At 37.4% G+C, this 7650-nt stretch overlaps 1 non-coding gene across 1 annotated transcript; it reads right to left on the reverse strand.

Moving 5' to 3' along the window:
* Window positions 1–1570: 1570 nt before the first annotated feature.
* Window positions 1571–1643, reverse strand: Trnar-ccu (transfer RNA arginine (anticodon CCU)). Its single transcript has one exon. It is a non-coding gene; the product is annotated as a tRNA-Arg (tRNA).
* Between the last annotated feature and the right edge of the window lie 6007 nt (window positions 1644–7650).

Raw genomic sequence — 7650 nt, forward strand, 5'->3', positions numbered from 1 at the left:
AGGCCTTAAGGAGTGTGGAGCCACCCTTTAATTGCCATTGCTCCCAGGTCCACTCTGACCCGGAGTGGTAGCACCTGTTAGGGTCCCAACTATGGGTTAAATAGAATACGACTTAAAAAACAAATATACTATATTAAAAAATCGTTCTTCAAAATCACCAGATTCGGCATTAAATAACCTGAAAAGGGTTGATATGCCGTAAAACAAAACAACCAACCAACCAACCAACCAACCAACAAACCCTACCTTTAAAATTCAACACAAACTTTATTGGCAAACAGGATATTGTTGCGAAATAGTGCGCGCCAACTTTAGAGCGGGCAGTTCGCTTCTATGAAGCCATAGTAAGTCCTTTTAGAGTCTGCAGTGTTGTTGAAGTCTGCTGCAGGCAAAGTATGAGATTAGCCGTTTTTCATAGGACCTCATCGCCCCAAAGTGTGGGTAGCAACACACACTGGTTGCATACCGAATAAGGAAAGTTCATAAATAATGTAGCTGGAGACATATTGTCTCATAAGAGAACACGACACCCAGGCATTTAAAAATGTTCTTTTTTCGTCCACGGCTAAGAACAGAAGTCAAGAAGGCACTACAGTTAGCGCCCAAGTCTCGTTACTAGAGACATAAGAAAAAAAAAATGAGTCCTTCTTGTTGTTAAAAGGTACTAAAAATCTGAAAAAAGGAAACATAATTTTGCGCCAAAGGCACGTGGCATTTTCGGTCAGACCTGACCAATGAAATCGATCAACACAACGGCAGTAAGGGCCTGTATGATGATTGAATAATTTCTTACAATATATATATATATATATATATATATATATATCGTGAAAATTCGTCGCCTCAGTCGAAAGTTTTAGGCATACATACATACATACATACATACATAATACATACATACATACATACATACATGCATACATTTAAACAGACAGGTGAGATTTATATTATAGACTAGCCTAACTCTTATCCTCGAGTGACCTCCGAGCCTTGATAAGTGTTGAGTCCTGTGTAAAAAAAAGAAAAGTCTGTAAGCGTGACACATGAAATAATACACACGCTATGGTATTAATATATACATTAGCAATATTCATCAGCCGCCTCCGTGGCCCAATGGAGAAGGCACCGGCCTCCTAAGCCGGGGATTGCGTGTTCGAGTCCCATCGGAGGTAGACGAAAACGTACACCTTTTATTGCTTTTATAAGAAGATATAATAATAATAAAGGATTGGGTTCGAGACTCCAAACAAACGGTTCCCCAGTTCGATACAAAACACCTGATAAAGGCCGGAGGGCAAAAACGGCCGAAACGTTGTGACTATAACAACCAAGATGAGGAAGTCAGTCCGACAATCTCAATAAATTATCCATTTTCTTCAAAATTTAGAAACATTTTGAACATTTTGAACATTTGAAACTTTATATGCTTGTATTTTAATAAACAATATATCATTAGTAAAAAATAATGTGATGCGTTTAATTCACAAAATGGCCCCAATTGCACTAGTATAAAGTACAGCGAACCAACTGAACAATATCTTCTTATAAAAGCAATAAAAGGTATACGTCTTACCTCCGACGGGACTCGAACCCGCAATCCCCGGCTTAGGAGGCCGGTGCCTTATCCATTGGGCCACGGAGGCTGCTGATGCGTACAGAGCTATGCAATATACTTAACACGTTGATTTGAAAAGGAAGACGCGTCGTAAACTGTTTTATTTATGTGTTCTTCGTAGGCCTACCTAGGGTATGGATAAAGGCCTACCTAGGCTAAATATATTCTGCTAGTAGGTCTACCCGAGGGTATAGAGTAACAGAATGAAAGTGCTTAAAGCTTTCTATGACTCCCCCACCCGCTCTCTCCCTCTCCCTCTCTCTCTCTCTCTCTCTCTCTCTCTCTCTCTCTCTCTCTCTCAACAGGTTCAGTATAATATAAAGGAAGAAAAAGAAAGAAATTTGACTGATTATTATTTTTTTTTTTTTTGTATTTTGTTACGACCTGCCTCAGCGTAGTATACACCCTCCCAACCAGCCCATGTTAAGAACGGCTTTCGGAATAAATGCCCCATAACCTCCCCATGTTTAGAACGGCTTTCGAGGTTGAGGGGTGTTTATTCCGAAAGCCGTTCTTAACATAGGGAGGTTGGGATGTTTATAATACGCTGGGCCACGTCGTAAAAATTTACCTTTTTTTTTTTAAAATTCTTTCCTAGGGATCACTCTAGGTAAGGGTTAACGTGTGTTGATAAACGGTGAAACGGCGCCCTAGTGATCAGTAATGGTGGAACTTGGATAGGGTTTAATTATATAAGAGGACTGCCCCAACAAGAAGTTGTTTACATTAGACTTGCAAACGACCGTGTTATAGTCAGCTGGGAAGCAGTCCCACGGTATTGTGTTCACCAGAATGGCAGTTCTAATACAGAAACTTTGCTCATGGAATTTTTGGTGCTTGTTTATAATTAGACGACAGCGGTGAAAATTTTAATATGTCCCTTTAAGCAAAACAGTATAACTTACGTAATTGTCATGTCGAAAATAGTAATATATGTAAAAATTACGAAATTTAATCGAGTAGAACGTCTGCTATTAGTTTAAAAAAAAAAATGCATAGGTATTATGGTAAAAATCGATTACGGCCATTAACGTTGCGGACTTAGAAAAAACAATGGGAGATAATTCAATTTACAGATTTCGGCGCTATTCCGATTGACGCCGGCGAAATATGCAACTTTCCGCAAAAATTACTTTTACTCATAAAAAAAATTAGATTATAGTCAGCTAATGTTTTCCCTAATTTTCCGCGTGGTGAAGAGGCAAAACAGTCCCTTCGCTTTTATTTTATTTTATTTTTTGTTGTTATTCAGTATATATATATATATATATATATATATATATATATATATATATATATATATATATATATATATATATATATATATTAAAGTCATTTATTAAAGTAGCTGAAACAAAATGGTGACCTCGTCAGAGCCATAGTTGGTCTCGATAATCACTCAAAAATCGAAACTTATACAAAGCAGAAACCCAAGTAATAAATGTCATTAATCGTTCAAAAATGTAATGTTTTGCCAGTTTTTTGTTTAATTTTCAATTTTTGAACGATTATTGAGACTCAGCTTTAAAAAAGCCACTATTTTGCTTTACGTCTTGACTCGATGGGCTTTACTCTACCATTATTTTTTTTAAGTAAAAAGCACTTTAAAATAAGTTAAAACACAACAAACTTATCCAGGTAAGTAGAAGAGTAACGTAGATTGTCTTTGGTAACAGTTATTTATTATATATTTAGGGGGGAAAACGGGACGTCTTTGTTGTTACAACCATCGCCAAACCGAAAGTGACGTAGGTTTAAATTAAGGCTAGACAATCGAAAAGAGGAGATTACTTTCGGTGAAAAAAACGACCCCTCCCTGTAGAAAAGTGCCCAGTTGAACGTGAAGAAATTAATGTTTTAAGTAAATTATTTGATATTTGTCGTCTGAAAGGCTGAGCATCAAAACGATATGGATCTTGTAAAAATCCGCCGCCTTTGTCGAAATTTTTAAGCAGACATGAAAACATACATACATACACACATTTATATATTGATCGCTCAAATTTTCGATACAAACCGATTAAAAAGCTTGCCCTATTTCTGAATACCCTTTATGTAAAATGTCAAATGTTTAAACCAGAAATTGTCTGAGTAATTTGGTAAAGACCACAGTGGCCAATTTTAAAAATTTTTTGACCCGTATTATGTCCCCTTAACATTTATTGTCTTGGGCTAAAATCAAGTTATCATGTCCAAGGAACCTATACCTAAAATTTCAAGTGTTTATACCCAAAATTGTCAGAACAGTTTGGTAGAGTTCCCAAAGGTCAAATCGTTTAAATTTGACATCTTAACAGTCAACTTTCTGTCCGAAAACCGATTAGAAAGATTTTCCCAAATCTCAGTCCCTGAATATCAAATTTCGAGTCTGTAGACTGAAAATTGACAGATTTATTTTGTAGGGAAATGTACACAGACAAACACACAAAGACAGACAGACAGACAAGCACTTTCACTTTTATAGATATACTAGCATGGGTGCCCGGCGTTGCCCGGGTGTTTGGAGGTGTATGCTGAGCAAAAAAACAAAAAACAAAAACAAAAAAAAAAAAAAAAACAACAAAAAAAGGTCAATTTTTTTAAAATTTGACCCTTATTATAACCCCTTAACATTTATTGTTTTCGGCTCAAATCAAGTTATTAAGTTAGATCCATGTCCAAGGAAGCTATATCTAAAATTTCATGTGCTTAGACCCCAAATTGTCGGAGGAGTTTGGTAGAGTTCTCAAAGGTCAAATCGTTGAACTTTGACCCCTTTACACCCAAATTTCTGGCCGAACTACGATCACACAGATTTTCCCAAATCTCGGTAACCTGTATATCAAATTTCGAGTCTGTAGACTAAAAATTGACAGAGTTATTGCGTAGGGAAATGTACACAGACAGACAGACAGACACGTACACTTTTATAGATAGATAGATTCTAATAAATGTTCTACAACCGAAATATGATTTGGTCATTAAATTATTCATTTAACCAAATAGCTAAAATAATTGTGTTTTTTTTTTTTTTTTTTTTTTTTTTTTTTTACAAGGTGGTCACCACTTATCAAGGCCCGGAAGCCACTCATGGATAAGGGTTATTGTAAGTACAGTACGTTAGTGTGGATATTTTAGAGTGTCTACTTATGAGGGCGGTTCATCAGGAATTTGTTTACGTTGGACTTGAAGACATCCAAGTTGTAGTCAGGAGGGAAGCAGGAAGACGGAACCGCGTTCAACAGGCGTGCAGTTCTAAGAAAGAAGCTTTGTTCATGGAATCTACGTTTTGATTTAGGCATAGATAAAGAATGGGGAAAGTTTTTGACAGTGGATTCAGCTAGACGGGTGTTTTTTGTAAAAGATTTTTTGTTGTTGTAAAAGATGTGTTTCATTTGGCCAAGATAATGTTGTTTCGATAAAGAAAAGAAATGAATGACAAAAAGATTAAAAACAGTCCATTCTAAACAAAAGTCAATATCACCACAAGCAGTGATAATATTTAAGCTGTAGGCGAAGAGAGAAAGAAACAGATATAGCGATCAAAAATAGGGTTATTTTTTATGATGTCTCTTTATTTATTGTATTTAACAGGATTTGCAAACTCACTTTTTTCTGGCGCAAACAATCTGTCCGGAGCACAGTGGGGGACTCAGCGTGTTCACGTTTCTTTGTAATACAGTTTTTATTAAAGTTTGTTTCAGTACAAAAAGTTAATTGATTAATAATAAACGTCATAACATCTGTGATTAACATGGAAGTAGAAGACACACGCACATACACATACATACATACACATACACATACATACACATACTTACACACATACACACACATACACATACATACACACACATACACTTGAAGCCGCATTATATAATTTTTTTTGCCTTACTCTTACCCAAACAAGGACGTATTTGATATCATGCCTACAGAGTGTAGGGAGTTGGGCAGCAAGTTGTGTGTTCACATTACATTTAAAATTTTGCATGTTAGTATAACCAGGAAAGCAGAAATGGAGGAGGGAATTCCAAAGTTTAGCAGTCTGAAGGAAGAAACTATTGGAGTAGAACGCTTTCTGGCATCTAGGGATCTTAACAGTGAAAGGGTGGGATTTTGCTGATTGCCGGATTAGTCGTCGGGAGGGCACAATTGCTACGATTTCATCAGGACACATTTCATTAAAGTACTTGTAAAATAGGCACAACGATGCCGCATTGTGGCGATGGGGCAGGGGATGAAGATTAGTTGACAGTGCGGAATCTACTAGATTTGAAAATCTTTCTTTTTTCTTTTTGATCTCGCCTGAGAGTAAGAGTCAAGTGGTCGAAGCACCAGTCTAGATACAGCAGAAATATTCTTTGTATAGGCGAATTGTGGCTTTGTAAAGATATCGATTGGTTGTTTTTGTTTTACGGCATATCAACCCTTTTCAGGTTATTTAATGTCGAATCTAGTGATTTTGAAGAATAATTTTCAATAGAATATATATATATATATTTTTTTTTTTGAAGTCAGTTTCTATTTAACTTATAGTTGGGACCCTAACAGGTACTACCAGTCCGGATCAGAGTGGACCTGGGAGCAATGGCAATTAAAGGGTGGCTCCACACTCCCCAAAGCACACAAGCTGGGGCCGGACCATCGGATATAGTTTAAGGTCATATCCAGGACCTTGTAAAGATATAGGCTTTCTATATATATAAAGAGAGAGAGAGAGAGAGTGTGTGTGTGTGTGTGTGTGAGAGAGAGAGAGAGAGAGAGAGAAAGAGAGAGAAGGTATACTTTAAAACAATGTAATCGTTGTCTTCGGAGCATCTCGTCTTAAAATAAATGTTATTTTTATGTTCTTTTTCTGTCGCCGCTTTTAAATATGTTTTTCCCCAAAATAAAACTCAATAAGTTAACAAAATAAATTTGATGTATGTATGTATGTATGTATGTATGTATGTATGTATGTAGTTTATCTTTTTTTTTTACATTTTTTTTTTTTGGATTTGGTTTTAGTTTCTTCTTTTCCACTTAATCGGATTGTCCGCCATTTTATTTGTTTGCTTATTCAAACTATGTTTATCGATTTGTTTTGTCTGGAGATCGTACAATGGAAATCGAGATTGACACTTACAGGAGCAGATCAGTAGGTCAACTCGAGAACAAACAACACAAACAGACGTTCGACTTTCTGTACACTGAGTTTTGGCATCGTGCCGACGCTACGGACTCATGTCAATCCCGTCCATCCCCATCTATGGTGTGGGGATTCTTACTAGGAGACTAACTAATAGGGACATTTCAACTATGATTATATATAGACACTTTGGCACAGGGCCAACACTAGGGGCTCATGTCCCTAATTTATGACGGAAGTCCTCACCCATGCAGCTCATAGAAGACGTCCCAACCGTGATGTCAGACCATTCTAGTCAACCAGATGATGTAGCAGCCGACACCCGCTACAGAAGTACTTCTCACGATTCGAGATTTGAAATCCATTTCCTCCTGGCTTGTTCAATCACAAGCCGGCTCTCAATCACGTGACCGAGTATATAAAAGACGAAATCACGAACCTTTAATCCTCTTTCAGCCTGACCCTGCATGGGAGCAGACTTCCCCTGGGGCTTAACCCCCCCCCCGCAGTCTGAACGTGAGTACTACGAGTTAGCGATGGCTCTTTTCATACACATATTTATTTCCACGTGCTGTGTCCAAACGAACATTCCTTGTCATGCTAAAGAACTATCCTCGTTCACACACACACACACACACACACACACACACACACACACACACACACACACACACACACACCCTTTGTCGTGTTTTTACTATCGGACGCACACTCCCACGACAACACGTCAACTCACTGAATACCTTTTCTCTTTCGTTTTCTTTTAATCGGCTTCCTCCGTCTCGATTACTACTAGCCGTAACCACATGTACATTGAACTATTCTCTCCTCTCCACAAGCCGGCAATGTATTAATTCTATCATTACGCACGAACACTTAACTCTCATACTAATACGTTTCTCTCTTGTGCTCATCTACTAAAGCTACT

This window comes from Euprymna scolopes, chromosome 26, assembly GCF_053919585.1.
Source record: "Euprymna scolopes isolate OS-2025 chromosome 26, ASM5391958v1, whole genome shotgun sequence".
NCBI lineage: Eukaryota > Metazoa > Mollusca > Cephalopoda > Sepiida > Sepiolidae > Euprymna > Euprymna scolopes.